Consider the following 25,021-nt stretch of genomic DNA (forward strand, 5'->3'; position numbering starts at 1 on the left):
TTGCTGGATCAAATGGTATTTATATTTTTAGCTCTTTGAGATATCTCCAAATTACTTTCCACAAGGATTGTGCTAATTGCAGTCCCATCAGCAGTGTAAAAATGTTCCAATCTCACCACATCCATGCCATCATTTGTTGTTTTCCGACTTTTTGATAAAGGTTATTCTCACTGGAGTTAGATGATATCTCATATGGTTTTGATTTGCATTTCCCTAATGATTAGAGATGTTGAGCACTTTTTGTATGTTTCTTGGCCATTATCTGTCTTCTTTTGAAAAGTTTCGGTTCATGTCCTTTGCCCACTTTTTGATGGGGTTGTTTGATGTTTTCTTGTTAATTTTCTTAAGTTCTATATAGATTCTTATTATCAGCCTTTTATTGGATGTGTAGCATGCAAATATTTACTCCCATTCTGTAGGTTGTCTATTTGTTCTAATGATAGGTTCCTTGGATGTGCAGGAGTCTTTAAGTAGAATGTTATTTGCATCTGGGTTGTAGCTTATTCATTCAATATTCAGAGAATATCATTCTTTCTACAGTAAAATATTTTAAAGAAAGTTGTGCATATCTTGAACCTGGCTATAGGGGCCTTGCTTAATTGGACTTTTTAACCCCAGGGCTTGGTACAATAGCACACAGTGGGTGCCCATTCCCTATTTGTTGAAGTCACTAATAAATAATGGCGTAAATAAACAAATGAATCAAGCAGTGACACCATTTAATCCTCATCACAACCCTGTGTGATACTATAACCAGTTTATAGATCAGAAAACTGACACCTAGGGAAGACAAGCAAATTTCTCAAGACATGTTCACTTACAAATAGAGCAAAGGGTGGTTTGACCAAAGTCCATCTGCTGCCAAAGTTCACACTGTTCCCACAGCACAGCTTTATCTCCTATGCACATAAAGGCATGGAAGTCCATGATGTATCTGCAAAACATAAGTTTGGTTAGCTCATTAATGAGGGAACCAGGAGGATGATAAAGATAGTTCAAAGGTAGATAAGATGAAATGATTGCATATTTATATATTACTTCAAAAGAGAAAATACACGTGTAGTCATTGAATTCAAAAAAGCCCACAAAAATGACCAAGTAATATTTATAAGTTAAAGAAAAAACCAATTAATGTTCCATAATATAATAAAACATAGCCTCTGTAGTTATCTTCTCTAATGGACAAAAGTCATTTGGGTTGCTGTCAGGAAAAAAAAAATACTCTTTTGCCTATCTATGTGATAGAAATAATTTGCATCCATTTTCTAAGATTGATATCTTACAGAATTGTAACTTTACCAAGTTATACTATGTATATCAATATATGTTCTAATTATTATAATAGTAATAGTATTCTGCATCCTCTGGAAAATCAAGTGGCCCTTAGACAATCTTGATGCAACAGCATTACACCCAAGATTGTAGTAAGCTTTTTGTTTTATTTCCAAACTTTAGCTAAATTTTTATGGGAAATACATTTTTTCCTGCTTACCAGTCACATTTTTCTGGGAATTGCATCTTTCCCCTGACTCCATGCATGGGCTTTCTGAACCCATCATTTTGTCAGTGAAAAGTAATCCTACCCCCAGGGTGGTCCTCATCTCAAGGCTGAGGAAATGGCTCAGGAGAGGGCTAGAAGCTTGGGGCTGTTTTTCAACTACTCTCCCACCACCCAGAATTTGCCAAATTGAGTGAAATCATGTGAGATGTGTTGTTTTCAATCCTGTCAATTTACAATTTGTGAAACTGAACTTTTGGCAGCCAGTGTAATGAAAATAAATTACCTGAATAAATTGGATAGTCAAATTCCACTTTATTCTGCACTGTCAAATATGCACATATGTATGAATTGACAACTTTCTATCAAAAAAAGATTCTGTATAATGCCATATCATACAATAAAATTTATGTGGAAAACTTTCTGTCTTTATTAACATATCTTTGGTTTTATTTTATAATTAATGTTCTTATCAAGAAAAATGAAAGGGGGCAATCCTACCTCTGTTCCTTATTTTCTTATTTGTTTTGTTGTCTAGAGGTAGCTTTGTTAAGAAAGTGAAGCTTGGAAATCATTCTAGAAAACATCAGAGAACAAAGCCATACAATGTTCCTGATTTTCAGAGTTTCTCTCCAAACTGCAACTTTAGAAAACAAATTTTTTTTTCTCATGTAGGTTAGTGCTTTCATGGTCAATTTGCATTAACCAAGATTAACATATAAAACCAAATTTATGATGAAGAACAAAAATGCCTATTGGTTAAATTAAAAGTTGAATTTTTCACTGCAGAGGGGATGGTATAATTAAGTTCAGCACTTTCCCAGAACCTCACACCATCAGGTCTGCAAGGTTACAACCAGAAAGTGAGTGGTCAGCATGTAACCAGAGTACAAGGGACTTGGTTCTAGGGTTCAAGGACTTGGTTGGTAAATAGCTTTAGGCTTCCGTAAAGCTAGGGAATGTCCTCTCTTGACAGCACTTGGGTGGACATTGCAAACATTCATATCGATTCCCAGTTACTAATGAAGAAGTAAGGAATGGGAGACAACTAGCACTCTCTGACACACAATTAGAATTGTTATAATTTCACAGCTAATATTACCAGGCTGTCTTTATTTATCAGGTACTCTATCAAATCTTTCATGTAAAATTTCTTACTTAATCTTTCTAAAAATCTGTGAGTTAGATATTACCATTATTGTATATTTGATAGATGAGAAAATGGAGGGCAAAATGGATAAAATTAATGATACTAGATTATATAACTATAAGGTATATAACTATATATATAAGATTATATAACTATAAGGATTTGAACTCAGATTGATCGTTGTTGGATCCGTGAGCTTAATCACCTTGTTATGCTGCCTCCAGAACATTTTGTAAGGGATGATTTTTACCAAGATTTTCTTAGCCCATCAACCAAATCCTAAGCATAATTGTCACATAAGGTCAATCATTGAGTTGTTATAGATTTCAGGAAGAGTTAGATGTCCTGTAACTATCATGGCTCCTCAAAGAAGGCAAATACATTCATCTCTATATCTAATCTATATGCATCTACATAAATGTATTATAAATTTTACTGATGAAAAGGAAGTATAGCACACAATTTTCAAATAGTAAGTATATAGTATTCTTTATTAAAAATTCTACATGGACAGTTAATTCTCATGGGAACACTTTCTTGGAATTTTGCCAAACTCTGTATTCATAGTAGCCTACAATTGTAATTGACAAGTGTAGTTCTAACCTGAATGCTGGTTGATATTTCTATTTGTGTTAACCAGTGAGAATGGAGTGAAGCCACAAGATGATGGAAACTTCACTTATTCATCAATAATGTGAGTGACTTCTCTCTTGAATTACATAACAGTTTTCAAATATAGGAAGACATTTACTCAATTTTTTGTGTTATTGACTATGTAACAGCTACTGGCAGGGCATACTTTAAAATTTAGTCTGAATTATTATCATTTTCTTCATCACTTTTTAAAGTCTAGAATAGGAATTAAAAACTATGGCCATTTGGCCAAATCTGTCCTTCCACCCATTTTTGTAAATAAAGTTTTATTGAAACACAGTCATGTCCATTCACTTACATATTGTCTATGGCTGCCTTTACACTACAATGCCAGAGTTAAGTAGTTGTGACTGAGGACTTATGATCCACAGAGCTGAAAATATTTACTATCTGTATACTTACAGAAAAAGTATACCAAATTCAAGCCTAAAAGGACAGAGAATAACAAATAAATGGACAATTGGGAGTCCTCATTTTCAGTTACAGAAAAGAGAGCTTTCACAAAGATAAGTAACTGTTTGGAGAAAGAAGATCTTAGAATATCTTAGAACAATAGTGTAGGTAAAACACCTTTGGTTGATCTATGCATAGATTCTGGGATTCTAGGGAATGTGGAAGACTATTTAGCCTGACATAAGATATTTATTTTATTTTTCCTACATGTTGATTAAGAAGAAATTAGGAATGTAAAAAGATATCGAAGAGGAACCAAGCCAACTCTTGATTGACGCAAATGGTTTCTTTGCCTAGAATTTTAATTGTATTAGCTTTTATTTATTTATTTATTTTGAGACAAAGTCTTGTTCTGTCACCATGGGTAGAGAACAGTGGCATCATCATAGCTCACTGCAACCTCAAACTCAAAAGCCATCCTCCTGCCTCAGCCTCCCATGTACCTGGGAATATAGGCACGTACCACTGTCTGGTTACTGTTTGTATTTTTGTATTATTTCTTTAGTGGAAACATGTTGAGAAATATGATTGAGGAATTAATGAGATGTGGCTCATAAGACCATTATTTTATTGTATAACCCAATATTGCTATATTAAAGACAGAAACAGGAGTTTGCAAGGTTTTGTCCTGAAGGAATGTGTGGATTCAGTGGTTCACTTATTAGAGGCTGCTATCATGGGAGAGCTCTCAAATCTCTGGTAGGGATGTTTTCCAGGTAGGCTTCCTGGTATCTCAAAATCTGTGAGCTTCCCTGTGTCTTGAAAGACAAGACAAGGCAAATATGGCCCACAGGATGGGAGTCGGAGACAATGAGTGCACTTTGCCTGGAGATGCGCCCCAACAACCTATTTATTAGATATGAGCTTCCCGCTCTCTCCTGTCTGTCTACCTTTAAGTCCACCATAACTAATCAAAGAAATATTGAGTTACTATACCTCTTTTGTTTTACCTCTGTTAATTGACAACTACCTCTCAGAATTTAGAAGCTAGCCCTTGAAAGACTTTGTACTTGTTTGTTCACCTGGATAGATTAGAAGCCCCTTGAGAGGACTTTTGACCCTAACCCACTACCTGTATCCCCTAGCAACTGCAATCCCTGATATGTAAATATGTTATCCTGACAACTGATAATTGATGTCTGTGATTATAAAAACCTGTATGAATCTAACCACATTGCTGGCGTTCATAGAGTTACGCCAGTCAACTAGGTTCTCCCTGCTGTGTTATATCTGATCTTTTTATATACATATATAAAACTATAAACTATACCTTAGTCTTTGTGTATTCTTTTATTTCTCTCTGTTGCCTATCAATTTCCTTATCCTCTGTGGCGACCCCTATCTTAGGGACTTGGCTCCATGGGGAGAAGTAGCTAATCTACTGGTGGGCCTGCCTCAACTACTCTCGCCCCCGAAGAGACAGGTCTCACTCTTTCTCAGGCTGGTCTCTGAAATCCTGAGTTTGAGAGATCCTCCCACCTCGGCCTCCCAGAGTGCTAGAATTACAGGCATGAGCTACTGCACCCGGCCCTATATTAGCTTTTGAGCTTCCTAACATGCAAAGAACTGGGTGACTGCCAGAAACAGAAGCATGAAACAATTGCCAAATAAAATCCTATCTAAAAATTCACCTTCTTTCTTCTGAAGCACAAAGGCCTTAGGTTTCAAGAATAGCTGCAAGTCTATTTTAATTTCACAATTCTTTTTAGGTATTTACAGTGCTTGGAAAAGAAAAAAAATAATAAAAAAAGATTGCAAGAATAAAAGAGGGCACGTACAAGCTGTCAAAATAACAGATGTCTCAAAAAAGATAAATGGCATTAGAGGGAAAAATTGACAAAGTATTCAAAATCCAAGTCCTTAGTTACTTATTTGTTCTCTGAGTATGCAATCCAAGCATTGCTGGAATCAGTAATAGAAAATTCTTCCTAGTGTATTTATAATAATACCATTAATGTGCAGAATATTTAATATTAGCAGAAAAGTATTTATACTGCTAATGAACTGCTCAAAGCTGTTATACGGAGGTAAGAAGCCCCTACCAAGTCTCCTCTCAGAGTAAGCACTGTATGCTTTCTAAGCAGGTTCCTTTGAGGTCAGCATCATCTACTCCATGTGTTTTTTTTTTTATTTCGGCATATTATGGGGGTACAGATTTTAAGGTTTCAATAAATGCCCTTTCCCCCCTCCCCCCACAAGTCTTAGTTTCCAGCATGACCATCCCTCAAATGGTGCACATGTCACTCATTATGTATGTATATACCCGCTCCCCTCTTCCCTCCCCCCTGCCCAATACCCTATTACTGTAGTACCTATGTGTCCACTTAGGTGCTACTCAGTTAATACCAGTTTGCTGGTGAGTATATGTGGTGCTTGTTTTTCCATTCTTGGGATACTTCACTTAGTAGTATGGGTTCCAGCTCTAACCAGGAAAATATAAGATGTGCTATACCACCATTGTTTCTTAGAACTGAATAGTACTCCATGGTATACATATACCACATTTTATTAATCCATTCCTGGATTGATGGACACTTGGACTGTTTCCACAGCCTTGCAATTATGAATTGTGCTGCTATAAACATTCGAGTGCAGGTGTCTTTTTTGTAGAGTGTCATCGGATCTTTTGGGTAGATGCCTAGCAATGGGAAATTCTCTAGTCATTTTTCTCTTTTGGAAATGATGCCAAAATTTAGTTTATTTTTGATGCCAGAGGATCATGTGATCCTGGCATTGACATCAATTAACAAACACAAAAGGGAACATTGACACTGAAATCTTATGGAAAAGTTCATTATAAGGAGGTCATATGCATAATCTAGAACAAGTCTGTAAATCTTTTGGTGATTATTAAAGTAAAAGCATAAAATGTTCTTATAAAGAACTCCCAGAGCTCTAAGATTATGTCCAAGAATTCTGAGGAATCTGTGTGCAAATATTTGATAGGCAGTATGTTTTCAAATTCATTGACTTTAAAACAGTATATTTGCAAATCATCCAGTGGGAGAAAACTTTGGGAAATATTGGATTCATGGAAGAGTCAAATTCTGTGTATGTGCCTCTTTCCTGTGATAGACTAGCCAACTGGAGAAATAGCCTAACCTAGGCTTTGTTTTCTCAAGGTGCTGGGGAAAAGCTAGTTCAATATCAAGTTGCACTATCACCTTCACACAGCCCAAAACATTTTTAAGCTTAAAAAAATAAGAAATAGATCACTGCACTTTCTGAGTCCTGGGGGGACCAAAAGCTAAAGTGCCAACCTATTGTAAAAGGAGCTATTTTGGTGTTCTCTGACATGATTGGAAATTGACAGTTCAGAATGCTCTCAGGAGATAGCCTGTTCTTAAGAAACCTTGAGTCCAATTTTGCAGTCTTGGTTAGTGTGGCTAAAGTCAAGTCCTTTTCAAACTCTTCAGGGCTTTATCGTGATTGTATCTTTACACTTCTAGAGGATCTTTTCTCAAAAGGCCTTCAGGCATTTTATCAACTACGAGAAAGAGAGAGAAAGAAAAAAGAGAGAGAGGGTGAGTGTTTGAATAAGCTTATTTATTAATAAAAACAATGGGTATATTAATCTGACAGGCTGCCATAACAAAATACCACAGACTGTGTGGCTTAAGCAATAGAAATTTATTTTCTCACAGTTCTAGATGCTGGGAGTCCAAGATCACAGTGTCAACAAATTTGATTTCTTCTGAGACCTTTCTCCTTGACTTGCAGGGGGCCGTGTTCTCACAGGACCTTTCCTCTGTGAGAGTGGGCTCGTGTCTCTTGCTCTTTTGATAAGGACACCGGTCCTATTGGATTAGGGCCTCACTTCTACGACCTCATTCAAACTTAATTATCTCTTTAAAGGCCCTATCTTCAAATATAGTCATCGTGGTTAAGGCATCAACATGAATTTTGGGGGAGGGGAGGCACAGTTCAGCCCATAGCAATTCATGATCATTACAGAGCAGTCTAACAGAATATCAAAGTATTTAAAAGAGTAAGTTTTTTAAAAAATCACCTAACTTTCTACGACTCAGAATTCACAACTTCAGCTCTAAGTATATCTCACACCTCTTCAAAGTATATCTCATACCTCTTCAACCACTTGGGTGAGTCATCAGCTTAATTAATAGAGAACCAGGTGGAAAGATTTCTATCTATAAAACTGGAATCACAGTACACAACTTACTTTTTAATTAAATAATTTGAATTTTATGTGAGGTGATATTTTTACTTTTGTTTAGTTGATTCCAAAACCAGTGCATAAAGGCGCTATTTTTTCCCAAAGATTTTTAAATCACTGATTCAGTAGAGTACACTTGTTTGCGTGTATAAATGCTGTTCACTAATTCTTACAAATATTACATGTAAGACTCTCTAAGCTAGACTAAAGGAAAGGGGAAAAAAAGAAAACCTGTGTATGTCTAGTCATTTAAACTATTCAATAAGTATAAAGAAAGAGTAGAAAATTATGAAATTCTCCTAGTGGCTTACAAGGGTTGTTTCTGTCTATTTTCAAATAGTCTCTATAGGATGGTTTATTATTTTGATTATTTAACCAAATAAAACCTATGATAGCACCTAGCACAAAATAGCTGTTCATAGTATATGTTCAATAAATATTTGTTGAATTACAATGTAAATCTTGTTTAATCAGAGCTACATGTATTCTGTTTTTTGAAAAATTATAGAAAAGAATGGCCAATTTAGCATTTTGTGTTGGAATCCTAATGAATAATTATCACTCTTATGCTCTTAGGTCTTGGTCTAATGGACTGGGATTTTAGATAGATAAGTTCTATAGCCATTCATTAATTAAATGATATAATTCTATTATACTTAATATAGCATAAAAAACTTAAACACAATAAAATAAATTTAAAACTTAATATCAATGCTTCTTAATCCCAATACATGTTACTTCCTAAAAGATTCCTCAAACTGTATTTTAAAAGATTATAAAAATAATTAAGATTTTGGAGTCACTTTTATATTTTTATAATGTATTTTCCTATTTCAGATTACTTGTTCTAGGTGAAAATAAAATTAGACTCTTATAATTCCTCCTGATTCCTTTTCCTGACACTTAATTTTTGTTATCCACATGGTTGCACATATGTGTGTATGTGTATGTATGTATAATAATTACATTTGTATTCTATCCTGGGATCATAATTCCCACAGTTTATTCATTAATTTTTTTTATAAATTTGATGTTTTCAAATAGCATTTTCATTTCATCTCCTATATTTCTAAATTTATTTTAAAAATCTCTTAGTTATTGGGAACTCACTAAGTACTTTTATGCCATAAAATCTGTGAATATGTATGGCTATAGTTCTTGCATGTTTAGGACCTTTATTCTGGAATGACAACTTGATTGGGCATAGTATTCATGGATTAAATTTTTTTTCCTCTCAGAATTGTATAGACTTTGGTCTTGAATTCTACCTTTGAATGCCAATGTGGAAAAGCTTAAAGCTAGACTAGCATCTCCCTCTTTTGCTCTGTGAATGCCTAAAAAAATTTTTTTTCAATAAATTTTAAAATCTTAGCTAGGATTCATCTGAGTGTCAATCATTCTGAATCTATTTTTTCTTCTAAAACAAATTTAGTTTTTTTCTAACTTGTAGATCAAGTTCTTCTTACTTTTCATGGCATTTCTTTTAATGCCTTTCTATTTTACTTATGATGTTTCTTCCCTTAACAGGAACACTCAGGAATAGAATTTTCCTTACATTGAACTAGTTTCTCCATCTTACACAAGATTTTCTTCCCAGATTGCTTTAATCATTCTGTCATTTTCCTTGGTTAATATCCCAAGACTTTCCTTATGTCCATAATTCTATTGCCAACTATGTTCATTGTGTTTCTTGTTATGTTTAATTAACTTATTGTGTCTCTAATGGAATAATTTTTTCTTCACATTTATTGCCTCAATTTTACAACCTCCACTTCTATTTTATTCCATTGTTTTGTCATCTAGATATTTGTTGAATTCATGTTCTTATTATTCTAAAACATAAAACATTAATGAAAAATACACTTCCATTCTTTCGGTTATTGTTATTTTAGAATAGATTTTTAATCGAGTTATTCCTCCCAGGTTGAACACATCCACATGCGAGGAGGGTGGTGGACCCTAACTCCACTGGACAGAACTTGCTGCATTCAGGACTCTTCTCAATCTTGCCCTCCATATACCTCTTCCTCTGGCTGTTTATTTGCCTTTTTATAACATCTTAAATAATAAACTATAAACATAAGTAAATAATTTTCCTGAGTTCTGTGTAGCAAATTATAAAAACTGAGGAAGGGGTGTGGGAATCTGGTATGTAGTCAAGTCAGACAGAAATGTGGGTAATTTGGGGACCCACCACTTGCAACTGTGTCTGAAGTCAGGAGCAGTCTTATGGACTGAGCCCTTAACCTATGAAGTCTGTGCTAATTCCATATAGCTAGTGTCAGAATTGAAATTAAACTGTAGGATGCCCAGTTGAATCTATAGAGCATTAGAGAATTGGTTGTTGGTGGGTTAAACCTCACACATTTGGTATTAAAGTGTGAGTAAAAGAACAGATTTCCTTTACCTTGCTTAAACCTTTTGATATTTATGATACTGGGCTCTTCCTCTTAGTGCTCAATTTTTGCCTTTTTTGTTTTTATTTTTTCTTTCTTAAAAAGTTATTTTTATTTTGTATTCATTTTATTTGATAGATTATTTTGGGATAAAAATATCTTATATGACCACAATCTGACATAATTACCTATAAGCCCTTAATGATCAGGTTTTAATTATTTCAGTGCTGCTAAGATATGTCCTTGTCATCTTCTTCACACTTTCAGATGTACTGGGTTTCATCAGCTAAAAACTAACTATAAAATCAAATTATTGATATTTGTGGCTATAACACCTAACACAGGATTTTGAAACTCTAACATAATTCCATTTTTGCTATAATAACAAATATGTTAGTAATTTAAGTCTAATAGTATCAAAGGGCTTAGGGAGACAGTCAGTGGGCATTGCCCTTTTTTGCAAATAGGAAGCAGATACACAATTGCAATATCTTGCTCAAGGTCAAACAGCTTTAGAGGCAGCATTTGAATTCCTGTTAACACCTAGACCATGTCTTACAAATGGTCCTTAGACAAAAATAGTATTAAACAACAATCACCATCCTGGACTCTGGGCTGCTCAGATTCTGAGGTGAGGCGAGGCATTTCAAAGGCCTACCACTGACTCAGGCTGTACATTTCCAACATCCAGTAATCAGCCTTTCATCAGTGATCGAGCACTAGTGTACACAGAAGAGCGGAAATTTTTTCCCCACTTCTATCGGTTAATACATTTCCTTCTTTCACTGTGGAATTATACTGGCTTAGGAACTGCCAAGTTTGTGTCTCTTGAAAAATTCAGCACATACTTTCCGTCGTAAAAGTAGAAACCCAACTGATTCCTGACCTAGTGAATTTTAAGAGCTGATTGAAAATGTCCAAAGAAATAGCTCTAAATGTTCAGCTTTATTGCATGGGGATGAAGAAAGGCAAAGGGTATGTAGGGTCCCTCTGAGGAGGGAGGAAAATAGGGGAATCTTTTCCTTTATACATTCTGAACTAAGAAAATCCAAAATAGAAACAATGCCTCTAGACCTCCTTCCACTACACCGTCCCCTCAAAATCATGACCCCCCCCCAAACCAACTGCTTATGGTATCAAGTATGGCAATTAATTTTCTTTAATTACATGGATTATTTTATTAATGAGAATTTAGACAGTCTTAGGCCAGTACCCCTTCACAGTAGAGTAGGCACTTAAAAAAGTACATATTATGGTATTCACATCCTGCTCCATAGAATCTTTGAATATGTTACTTAAGATGGCAAAGGGGACTTTGCAGATGTCATTATATTAAGGATCTTGAGATGGGAAAATTATCCTGAATTATTTTAGTGGGCCCAATGTAATCACAAGGGAATCTTACAGAGGGAAGTAGGAGAGTCGGCCAGAGAAGGGATGTAACTACAGAAGATGAGATTGGAGCGAAATTTTAAGAAGTTATACTGCTGGCTTTGAAAACAGAGTAAGGGGCTATGAATCAAGGAATACAGACCCTCAAGAGGCAGAAAAAGATAAGGAAATGGGTCTTTTCCTAGAGACTCCAGAAGGAATACCGCCTGGCCAGCCCATTTTAGAATTCTGACCTCCTGAAGTGTAAGATAATAACTTTGTGTTATTTTAATCCTTTATGTTTGTAGTAATTTGTTACAACAGTGATAGGAAACTAATATAAATGAATACATTCATGATTAAATGATTGGCATGCTGATTTCAGAGGAATAAGACATGGCTACTGTAAGGATTCTGAAGGAAACGGTAGATCTGGTAGTATGCAATGAAATCCAAGTTTGCTTAAAAGTTCCAGGAAGAGGAAACTCACCTATTACTAATTATGAAAGAAGCATAAAGATCTGGTGGGTTTTTTTTTTTTTCAAGTGCATGCCTCCATTATTTTTCAGGAAGTGGGAGAAGACAATTTTGAGGGACACAGGAATTATTAATAGCTGTTCCCTGCTGGACTGTATTGAACAGATATGCTTCATCTTAAACCACTGCTGTTTCCATTTCTGCATGAGCAAGTGCCCCCTGAGCTTTTAAAGCTTTTGACAGAAGCATGACCCCAACAGAATACTTCTGTTTATGCTTGTGTTTGTCCCCTCTCCAAGGGAAAGGCTGTCTGTTTTCAAGTACAGAGCCTCTCTCCATAAACTAGAGAGAATATGATTTACCATGTCACAGAGAAATGAAGGGCCTTTGGTTCCTCGAAGAGACCTCTAATGGCCTTTGTGAAGAATCCTAGAAAATTCCTTCACGTTCATCTTCCTTCCTTCCCCCTAACAAAAGCATCAAGATAATTCTGGTGCCAGGCTTTCCATCCAGCCAAGTCTTCATGGCTCTGCCCATCCAACTGGCCCATAATGTTGCTCTCACTGTGTCACTTCCATCACCAGACACTTCCCATGGCTTCTTCTACCCTCCTGCATCAAACTCCTCTGCCTGGCCTAAAAGTGTCCTTCATAAATGGTTCTTTTCTTGCAACCTAATCACCTATGACAGTGAGTCTATTACTTAAAAAATTGCGGTTTGGCCAATAGGCAACAAAAATTGCATTTTCTCATAGAAACAATATTTTACAAGGTTCTGGGATGCCAGGACCAGCTTGCAAGATGCCTATTAAGCTACAATGTGTTAATATAATACTATCTATACTGGTTCCACAACATATTGCCCTTCCCTAGCCCCCCACAGTGAGTACATGTGAGCAGGAGTTCTCAGTTGGGTTGCTAAATAAATTTCTTACTCACTAGGATTACTTCTTGGGGATGGGGATGAGATTAAAAGAAACACTATGAATTAATTCAGACTCTTCTGACTGAAAAGGAAATTGCAGAGAATATATCCTTCCTGCCTCATTAACATCACCTGGGTGGCCATAATGCTCTTGGTAACTGTAAACTATAAATTGGGCTTGACTAGAGTTTAGGTGGTGTTAGGCAAAGGCCTCTCCTAGGCAAGAGTAACAGTATCACACCAAAATACACAATAAAAATCCATTTTTCTATAACTTTATGATTGCATAAAAATCCACTTTTCTATAATTTTATCATTGCAAAAAGAAGCTGTCACTTGAATCTAATCATTTACTGTGTGATTTAAAAAGACCTGTTGATTTTAATTCCCTCTCAGTGAGTTGTGGTTGTTTTTACATAGAGGAGTTAGTAACAAGTAACAACTGGTACTTTTTTGTGAGAAACTTCTTCCCTCAGTCCGTTTTCTCTAGGTTTTTGTCCTTTGTTTCCCTTTGGTTATAATTTTTTTTTTATTCTAGGTCACAGAGCATATGATTTTGGAGCCTCCCGACAGTCCTTTTTCTATAATGTCCAAATTCAATGTATCTTTCAAAGCTTGTCTCAGTCCTCTGGGAGGCATATCCTCTCTTCTCTAGTTTTGGTAGATAATTATTCTATAAATCTACCACATTTCTCTTTTTATGAGAGTAGCACCCTCTCGTTTTGGAAAACTCCTCTTTTTACAACTTTTTGTCTCCCATCACTCCTATCAATGGGAACTAGTAAGATTGCATCTCCATGACCACAGGGAATGAAACCTGATTCATCTGGAGACCTACCGCCTCCCACTGCTTGTCACACTGATTACCCTCCAGGGAAATCTCTTCCCTAAGAGCTGTGAACTGGAGCTGCTGTGATGAGCCCTTTCCTTCCTGGTCACAAGCTGTGTGGATAAGCCCCTTCCAGTCACCTCAGACTGGCTGGAGAAAGTCAATCTGCTTTGTAAGACAGTCAGTCTACAGTAGGGGAGAATAGAACTAAAAGGCAGAGAGAACAAGAGACAAGAAAGATAAGATACAGAGTTTCTTTAAGGCCAACTTTACCCCTATCTGGAATGATGGCATTGTTAATAAACCATCTCACAGAGAAAAATAAACTATCTAACAGAAAGGAGAGAGAGAGAGAGAGAGAGAGAGAGAGAGAGACAGAGAGAGAGAGAGAGACAGAGAGAGAGAGAGATCACAGCATACAATTTACCCCCTTTGTTTGATTAACCACCTGTGGAAACTCTCTGCTAGAACCACATATGTAGGCAATAAGAAACTATGGTAGGCTGAATACTGGCTCTCCAAAATGCCCCCTTCCTCAGCTCTGGAACCTATGAATGTTACCATAGAAGGCAAAAGGGACATTACAAATGTAATTAATTTAAGGATCTTGAGAGGTGGTGCTTATATCGTATTACATGGGTGGATTCCATGTAATCATAAGGGCTTCTATAAGAGGGAGTCAGGGGTCAGAGCAAAGAAAGCAAAATGATCATAGACACAGAGATAGATATGAGGCAATTTTTAAAGGAGGAAAAAACTTTTCCTCTATTCTCTTATGATCTCTATCTGGGGACCTGTAAATTAAACTGACAAAAGACAGATTAACAAGAAAAAAGGCATGTGATTTTTAAAAACACTTTTAATTTTACATGCATATGGGCTTCACTGATAAGAAGTGAAAAACCCAAAGAAGCAATTAGGCTCAGGGGATTGTATATGATTTTAATAAAGGGTGATAAATTGTAGAGAAATGATTAGACAAAGGAAAAGGGGTTTTGGCTTCTAGGTCTTGCCAACCCCAGCTCATTGGGTGGGTAACTGAAGGACAGCAAGATGAAGATAATTAGATGATGACACATAGACAATCAGGGCTAGGGTAGGACAAGGACTATGGGAGCCCCTGTTCCTTTCTTCTTCTAAAATGCTACTATTCCTTCAGAACCATGTATCTCCAGTATCTTTGAGAAACATATCACTTTTCATCCAGATGATTTTTTTTGTAATTCTAAATGTCAAAAATGTCCTCATCTTAGATATCTCAGGAGCCAGAACTTAGCCAGTTCTCAGAGATTTCCATCTGATTGAAGAACTGGCATAAGGTAGCTTGTATCATGGCAAAAGAGATACTCTTCTGTTGATTTGAATTTTAAAAATTCTTACAAGTATCTATGACAAATAATATGCTTGTATTGAAAGTTTAAACAGTAGGAAATATTTGCTAGTGTAGTACTAAAAGCTATGAAGTTTTCCCAGGCACTTCTTATCAAATCCATCTTAGTCTTAACCTGATTATAATGGGCATACAAATGCACAATGATATTAATAGCACCACTGAAAGCAATCTCTGTTACTAAGCAGGCATCTGCCTTCCTAACCTTGCCCGTAACAATAGATATCAATTTCATGTTGGTAACAATGACTTTTCACACAAAGAACAACCACCACTCACATTTATCTCTGTCATTCATTTGTATATGCATTTCAATTCTTCCATTAGTGCTTTTTTGTCAGACTAATTATAAAGATCTCTTTCCATTTCTGCCCCAGATCTAAGATTGATCTCTGAATTCAGAAATCATTCTGTCTTCCCAATTGTATCCTTCCCTGTTGGAGATATTGGCCAGATGACTCTAAGTCTAGCTGGGAGTGACTACTGGTGGCATGAGAAGACTGAACTCTGTCAAAGCTTGTCCTTGCTCAGTACTTTGGTGACAGTCGTACGTCCACAAACCTAACCGGACTCAGAGTGAGATGCTTGCTTTTCTGTAAAGTAGTGTCTCTTATCCCTGGTGGAATATTACAATCACCTTAGAATCTAAAAACGAGCCAAAAAACAAGAAGAAGAATCACAACAACAACAAAAACCTGCCCAGGTGACACCCACACCAGTTAAGTCAGAAAATTGGAGGCTGAGTCCATGACTGAAAACCACTGTTCTAGAGTTTTACTCAGTCACGACGTACAGAATTCACTGCATTTTTAAATGTAGTGTTATCTGTTGAGACTAATAGGTAGAGAAAATGTGCAAAATCCCAGCATGACATACTAAAGCAATGGCTCTCCATCAGGGATGATTTTGCCTCAGACATTTAGTAATGTTTGAAGATGCTTTTGGTTGTCACAACAGAGGTAGGGGATGGTACAAAGGCACCTAGCTGGTAGAGGCCAGAGATGCTAAAAATCCTATAATGTACAGGACAGTTTCTAGCAGCTAAGAATTTTCTAGCCCAAATCGTCTATTGTTTCCAGGTAGAGAAATCTTGACTAAAGGATAGTGACTTTCTCCTTTTGCTATTATACTATCTATGAAATCTACTGAACTGAAATTCAGAGCTCCCTGAAGATCAAAGGAAAATCAGTAGTTTTCTTTAGGGTAGTTAGTAAGGGGACAGTGCTGATTTCTTTAAATCATCTTTCTATTCTCCTTCACTCTAAGAGAAGATATTCTAAGTGAAGGTTGGGATGATCCAGACTTCTAAAAATCTATTCTTCTATTGGCTGAGGGGAAATCAGTCACTTTTCCAAATACCACTCAAAGACATCTGAGGGTTTTCTTGTGTGCAGTGGATTCCAGATTTTCAAATTTACATCTCTCAGAAGCTTTGGTGCCATCCTTCTTGACAATGTTCACTCAAAGAAATATTTTCTTAAAAGAAAGCAGAAAGGGAAATATACCAAACAAATAAGATACTCAGTCATCAACATATGTAAGTCACATGATTTTACTCTTGATCTTAGCTAAACTGCTGAAAGGCAAGAGTCACATGATTTTAGAGTTAAAAAAAAAAAACCTCATTATCAAACTGTTGTTCAGAGAGGTTGATATTAATATTATCCAAAGTTTTACAAATAATGGCAGCACTGGGACTAATATTTGTGTCTCTTAATTATTTATCCACTGCCTTTTCCACTAGTCCACATTTTTCAAATGTGAGTATTATAGCAAAAAAAAAAAAATCCAATCTAGTAATGTCAAATTTAGCCATTTAAAAACTATTGACTTTGCAATAGAATGGTGTCACCCAATGGGACTAAGAATATCATCTGTTTATTCAAGGATCAGTTATATCTCAATTGTGGAGAAGTAGAGGCATTAGACTCTGACAGCTTGATGTAGCCAATTATATTTTCCAAAGATGCCTGCCATAAATATGCCATCCTATATGTTCTTTTGACAATGTGACTGTGACTCTACTCCCAAAGACTGGTGAGGTTTATTTTCCATGCCCTTGGATCTAGGCAGACCTCCTCAACTTCCTTGCCCAATATTGTACAGTGTAAGTGATGTGTGTGACTTCCAAGATTACTTTATACAATTGCCATGGATTTCTGCCTTTTTACTCTTGGCTGTTCACTCTTGGAACCAGCCACCATGCTGTGAGAAAGCCAAGCCACCCACAGGCATCCACACCAAAAGCCCCAGCATCTGTCACATGTATAGCCAGCATCAGCTGTCAGACGTGAATGAATGAATTTTAGGTGATTCCAGCCCCCAGGCATCAAGTCACCTCTAGCATTCAGACTTTCCAGCAAATGCCATGTGGAACAGATACACAGGCTCTGCTGAGTCCTTCCAAAATTGCAAATGTGTGGGCAAACTACATGATTGCTGATGTTTTAAACCACTAAGTTTGGGGATCCTTGTTACTCCATAGAAGATCACTGAAACACCTGGCATCAGTTAAGATTTTGAATCCTATAACTAACCTAACATCTTGTGATCATACTTGGTTCACAGTAGATTTTTAACAATTATATATTCATGAATTAATTGACTCTATTCCATGCTTAGGAAGAAGTTCCAGATCTGGTTTGTCAAATATTACAAGTCCTGTAATGATTGTCAATTAATAAAGTGCATTCTGTATCATGTATCAGCCTTTATGAGCATGTTAAATGTGAGTCTATGTGTAGAAGATAAATCAACTATCTGTTGCTAAACATACTGGACTTCTAAGTCTAAAAGGGATAGAAACTAAAGTCTGGTAAATTCATCACCATAAAGAATCTTATCCTTTCAGTATTTGGTAAGCAATCAAATGGTCTTTCCTCTGATACATGGACTTTTATGCAACAACTTAAATCTCAACTTCAACTATGTCCATTTCTTCACATCTGAGTATTTCATGTTTAATGAATCAGTAAGTATGAATGAAGAAGTGTAAAACTAAGTAATTTTCACATGCCCTTAAAGACCATTCTTGGATATAGAGTTATAAACACTGTTTTCCAGACCCTAGCTCTGTCTGTGCATCAGCCAAATCTCTTCATAATCAGCCATATGTTTTTGTGAGAAGAAGCACTGTTTTTTATGTTGGCTGTCCTCCACAAAAGCAGAATATGTGTCATATAAACTCACCAAGGAACTCCAGGCCAAGTGTTTTCGATTTATGGAGTCTTAGATGTGGTCTACAATGAGTTAATTACTCTTGGGAGCAAAATGCTATCCTATAGATCAAAGCAGTATTTAAGATTTATTCGTGCTAGTGAAATAACTCACAATAATGTAAGATAATTTCTTCTAGGACTATGGTCTTTTAGAGTTGAAAACTAATCCCTTTTCTTGGGAGCCAGGGATATAAATTGGGGACAGTTTTCTTGAGAAATGAAGTTTCTTAAAGCAAGAATTATTTTGAAGTGTAAAAGCAGGGTGAAGAATAGAAAAGTAAGGGAAAAGAATGTGGAATAATTAGTCCAACCAAGGCTAAAAACTTAATCTAAATCAAGACAGCTCAATGTTGGTGCAAGGATAGAAAAATAGACCAAAGAAACAACTGAGACACCATAGACTAATGCATTTAGGTAAACTTCATATACAACAGAACTGGTATTATAGAACATGGGGAAAGGATAAAATGTTAATTAAATATATTGAGACAATAACAGGTTATCCAAAACAAATCAAGATGGAAATTTTGTTCATATATCATATAATTAAAACTCAAAAATCAATGCCAAATGGGTTAACTACTTAAAAGTGAAAGGCAAGCTTTAAACTTATAGACAAAAATATAGGTGAAAAAGTTTATGTCCCCAAGGTAGACAAGGATTTCTTAAAAGAATGAAAAAAGCACAAAGTTTAAGAGAAAGGATTGATAAATTCAGCTACCTCAAAATTAAGACACCTCAACCCAAACACAAGCCACAAGATGGGAGAATATTTGTATCAAATATAATTGATAATTCTTTATTATGAAAAATATATAAAGATCCCTAAAATCAACAAAAGACCAACAGTATAAAATGGGAAAAGATAAGGACAAACATTTCAAAGAAAAGGTAGCACAACTGATAAAAATTAAAAGGTGCTCAACTTTATTAGTAATTATAAAATAACAAATTAAAATGAAAATTATACTCTAAATTAAAGGTCGGCAAAGAGTAAAGACTGATCCTAACAAAAATTGGTAAGACAGTGAGCCAGTGGGCAATATCATATGTCAATGATGGGGGTGTAAATGAAGAAGCCAGTTGGAGAACAATTCAGCATAATCTAGTAAATTGCAATGTATATTATATTTCCTATAATACCAGAAACCCTCATAGAAATATCCTTGGCATACTTTACAAAGAGCTGTATAGATATGGATAAACTCATTGTTTATAATAACACAACATGGAACCAACCTAAATCTCTATAGACTTTAGTATGCATAATACACTGTAGTTTATTTCATAATGGAATATTATAGGCCAGAGGAAATGAAGGTGCTATAGCCATACATATCAATACAAATGTGTACATACTAGTACATAACACTGCATAAAAAAAGTCATGGAAAAATACAGCACTGTGTTCTAATTCTTTCAAAAATGTATTATAAAACATGCAAGTAAAAACATGTAAAATAAGATGAGATATTATTTCTAGGTACTTACGTAAATAGAAAACTATGAAGCAAACCATGAGAATGCTTCATGACATTCTGGATATTAATTATCTCTAGAAGAAGGTAGGAGAAAATAATCAGGTACAGATACACAGAGAGCTTTAAAGCTATGCTCTGTTAAGATGGGTGATTGGTTCACAGTATTTGTTTTATCATTATTCTTTAAATTATACAAATATGGTGTATATACTCTTATTTAAAGGATATATTTCAAAATACCAACACACACACACACACACACACACACACATACACACACACACACACACACACAAAGAAAGCAGATATCATGGTATCTGATGGCAGGTTTCACTTCCGAACTTTCTGATATCTTTGTAAGCTAGGAAACTGGACTAGGTTGATTAAATTCCATTTCCGAATGGCATTCAGAATTAAGTGCTCTGTGTTAACACAAGACAAGCTTCTTTCCTGTTACCCAAACTATAAATAGATAAGCAAAAGTTATTTTGAGGAGAAAACAATGCCTAAGACTTCAGATATTTATTTTAAAAGGTGTTCCCTTTGCTTTTGGCTTTTCAGCATAACCCTGTCCCAAACATTCAAAGAGGATAAGGTCCCCATCAAAGCCTTTCCCACACAGGTCTACGTGCTTGTCAATCTTGCCCTTTCACTCTGGTGGGCATCATGACCCTCCTGGTTTTCTATGGCTGGCCTTCGACTTATGCTTTAATTGTTATTGTTACTATTCTTTTTTTTCTCCTTTCATTAGACAGAATCAAAATTGAAAGACTGCTTCAAATTTTTTTTTCAATTGATAAAAACCTTCTGAAGCAAAATATATAATCTTACATTACATATATTTTTATTTCAACAGATTTAGGGGATACAAGTGGAATTTTGTTACATGGCTATGTGGTATAGTGCTGAAGTCTGGGCTTTTAGTGCACCCATCGCATGAACAGTGTACATTATACCCAATAGGTAGTTTTTCACCCTTTACCACTCTCCCACCCACTCCCCTCTTGAATATTCAATGTATATTATTAATATTATTCTTGTATGACCATGCATACCCATAGCTTAGCTCCCACTTGTAAGTGAAAAGATAGAGTATTTGATTAGCCAATTCTGAGTTACTTCGCTTAGGATAATAATCTCCAGTGCCATCCAAGTTGCTGCAAAAGGCATTATTTCATTCTTTTTTTATGGCTAAATAGTATTACATTTTCTTTTTCCACTCATCCACTGATGGAAACTTAGGTAGATTACATATCTTTGCTATTGTGAGTTGTGTTGAGATAAACATACAAGTGCAGGTATCTTTTAGATATAATGACTTATTTTCATTTCACTATATGCCCCGTAGTGAGATTGCTGGATTGCAGGGTAGATCTACTTTTAGTTCTTTGAGAACTCTCCATACTGTTGTTCATAGAGGTTGTTCTAATTTGCATTCCCAACAACAGTGTATAAGTACTCCCCTTTCACTGCCTCTCCACCAACATTTATTGTTTTTTGACTTTTTATTAATGGCCATCCTAACTAGAGTAAGATAGTATCTCATGGTTTTAATTTGCATTTCCATGATGATTAGTGATGCTGAGCTTTTTTCCATATGTTTGTTGGTCATTTGTATATTTATATATCTTTTTTTGAAAAATGCCTTCATTTTTCATGTCTTTTGCTTACTTTTTAATTGGATTATTTAGGTTTTCTGTCTTTTTTTTTCTTTCTTTTTGCTGAGCTGTTTGAATACCTTGTAGATTCTGTATATTAGTCCTTTGTTGGATGCATAGCTTGTAAATATTTTCTCCCATTCTGCAGGTTATCTATTTACACTGTTGGTTATTTCTTTTGCTGTGCAGAAGCTTTTTAGTTTAATTAGATCTCATTTGTTTATTGTTGCTTTTGCTTTTCAGCTCTAAGTCATAAATTCCTTACCTGAGCCAATGTCCAAAAGAGTTTTTCCTAGGTTTTCTTCTAGAATTTTTATGATTTCAGGTCTTACAGTTAAACCTTTAATCTATCTTGAGTTAATTTCTGTATCTGGTGAGAAATCCAGATTCATTCTTCTGCATATGTCTATCCAAGTTTCCTGGCACCATTTATTGAATAGGATGTCCTTTACCCAGTGTATGCTTTTGTCTGTTTTGTCAAAGATCATTTGGTTTTAGGTATATAGCTTTATTTCTGCATTTTCTATTCTGCTCCATTAATCTATGTGTTTATTTTTATAATTGCACCATGATATTTTAGTTACTATAGTTTTGTAGTATAATTTGCAGTCAAGTAATGTGATGTCTCCAGTTTTATTCTTTTTGCTTAAGAATGCTTTGGCTATTTGGCCTCTTTTTTGATTCTATATGAATTTCCGATTATTTTCTCCAATTCTACATAAAGTGATGTTGGTGTTTAGATAGGAATTGTATTGGATCTGTAGATTGCTCTGGGCAGTATCGTTATTTTAACAATATTGATTCTTCCAATACATGAACATGGGGTGTTTTTTCATTTGTTTGTGTCATCTATGATTTCTTTCATCAATGTTTTGTAGGTTTATTTGTAAAGATATTTCACCTTCTCAGTTAAATATATTTGGTACGTTTTTTTTTTTGTAGCTATTGGAAATGGGATTGAGTTCTTGATTTGATTCTCAGTTTGGTCATTATTGGTGTGTAGAAAAGTTACTGATTTGTGTATGTTGATTTTGTAACCTGAGACTTTAAATGAATTCATTTATCAAATCTAGGAGTTTTTTTAGAGGAGTCTTTAGGGTTTTCTAACTATAAGATTAATTCATTAGCAAACAGAGGTAATTTGACTTCCTCTTTCCTAATTTGGATATCCTTTCTTTTTTTTCTCACCTGATTGAACTGGTAGGACCTCCAGTGCATGGTTAGTAGAAGTGGTGAAAGTGGGCATTCCTGTCTTGTTCCAGTTCTTAGAGAGAATAAATGTTAAAGAATCACACCAAATCTCCATTAAAATGGGCCTCAGGGCCTCCATTTGATGAGACTACAGACAGTCATGGTATTCCACAGCAGAGCTATCCAGCACAGTCGAAACACTGGAGAGACTTACACTCGATGAAATTCCATTTTAATGAGAAAGTAGCATACTCTAAGGAATTCTAAAACTAAATTGCTTAGAGATTTAATAAACAGTTTTTTCAGTTGTCTTTTTCTACCCTCCTTAGATTATAATTATTAAATCTGAAACCATAAATTTAGGTTTATAAGAAACATAAATTTACTTTTCTGTGACTGTAATATTCTACAGCTGAAAGTAATTTCTAATTGAGCTCACATTTCACCTAGTGGCAGAAATCTAAGGTTAGTCAATTCAGTGTATTCACAGTTATTTTTTTGCTGTTCCACTCCCAACCCCCGCCTTTCAAATTTAGCTTTGCCTCCAATTTCCATAGGGTTTATGTGTGCACAGCATTAATAGTTATGAGAAATGTGAGTCTGGTCTATGTTTCATCTATGCTGACACCTACTGAAGTGTATGTTTTCCCACCTGGTCTTCAGCTATCAGCCCATGCAGCTCACTCTTAGTCCTCTTTGCACCATCCTTTAGACCCCTTAGCTTTACTACTTATTAGCACCATGACTTGTGCCATGGAAAAACATTATTAGCACCATGACTTGTGCCATGGAAAAACAAAAACATTCAGAAAAGAGGCTGAAAAACATTCAGCCTCTTTTCTGAGGCTGAATCAGTATGTCAAGTAGGTCTATCTCAGGCCTATGAGTTGAGAAGATATTTCTTATCTTCCACTTTCATAGTATATGGAAGGGATCTCTGGGATAGTGCTGTTTTCTAGTCTCTGCTCTGGTCTCAAATCCCTCAACTATCTGGAAGTATTATTCTCTCCTGGGAAAAGTCTGAGGAATGAATTGTCATGGGCTCATGGATTCTTCACAGAGACTTAGAATTGTTTTTCTCTGCAGATGAAAGCTTCATTACTATGTACAGTTGTCACACAAAGCTCATTTCCCCCTTATTATAAATTCTACCTCAGTGTTTCATAATTCTCCCTTTCTTAGTTAGATATATTTCTAGGTATTTATTTTCTTTGTTGCAATTGTGAAAGATATTGAGACTTGGATTTGAGAGCAAAGGATGTAAACAGATGGAAAATCACACCATGCTCATGGATCAGCAGAATCAACATTGTTAAAATGTCTGCACTACCAAAAGAAATCTACAGATTCAGTGCAATCCCTATTAAAATACCAACATCATTTTTCACAGATCTAGAAAATAATAATTCTACACTTTGTACGCAACCAGAAAAGGCAATCACAGCAACAACAAAAATAAGTAAATAGGACCTGGTCAAATTAAAAAGCTTCTGCACAGCCAGGAAAACTATCATGAGAGCAAACAGACAACCTACAGAATGGGAGAAAATATTCGCATGCTACACGTCCAATAAAAGGTTGATAACTAGAATCTATATAGAACTCAGGAAAATCAGCAAGAAAAAGTCAAACAACCCCATTAATAAGTGGGCAAAGGACATGAACAAAAACTTTTCAAAAGAAGACAGATTAATGACCAAAACACATATGAAAAAATGCTCAACATCTCTAATCATCAGGGAAATGCAAATCAAAACAAAGCAATGAGATATCACTTAACTTCAGTGAGAATGGCTTCTATCAAAAAGTCCCAAAACAGGCTGAGCACAGTGGCTCATGCCTGTAATCCTAGCACTCTGAGAGGCCAAGACTCAAGGATCACTCATGGTTAGGAGTTCGAAACCAGCCTGAGCAAGAGCAAGACCCCATCTCTGCTAAAAATAGAAAGAAAGTAATTGGCCATCTAAAAATATATAGAAAAAAAAAATTAGCTGGGCATGGCGGCACATGCCTATAGTCCCAGCTACTCAGGAGGCTGAGGCAGAAGGATTGCTTGAGCCCAGGAGTTTGAAGTTGCTGTGAGCTAGGCTGACTCCATGGCACTCTAGCCTGGGCAACAGAGTGAGACTCTGTCTCAAAAAAAAAAGTCCCCAAACA

At 35.7% G+C, this 25,021-nt stretch overlaps 1 long non-coding RNA gene across 1 annotated transcript in view; it reads right to left on the bottom strand.

The window, feature by feature from the left end:
• Positions 1-286: 286 nt before the first annotated feature.
• The window catches only part of LOC142861562 (uncharacterized), a 103,930-nt gene continuing 79,195 nt past the window's right edge, over positions 287-25,021 (bottom strand). The window contains exon 6 of the long non-coding RNA XR_012912785.1: positions 287-934. This is a non-coding gene — a long non-coding RNA (uncharacterized LOC142861562). The remainder of the gene's footprint in view (positions 935-25,021) is intronic.

The sequence above is a fragment of the Microcebus murinus genome, chromosome 1 (genome assembly GCF_040939455.1).
Source record: "Microcebus murinus isolate Inina chromosome 1, M.murinus_Inina_mat1.0, whole genome shotgun sequence".
NCBI classification, from domain to species: domain Eukaryota; kingdom Metazoa; phylum Chordata; class Mammalia; order Primates; family Cheirogaleidae; genus Microcebus; species Microcebus murinus.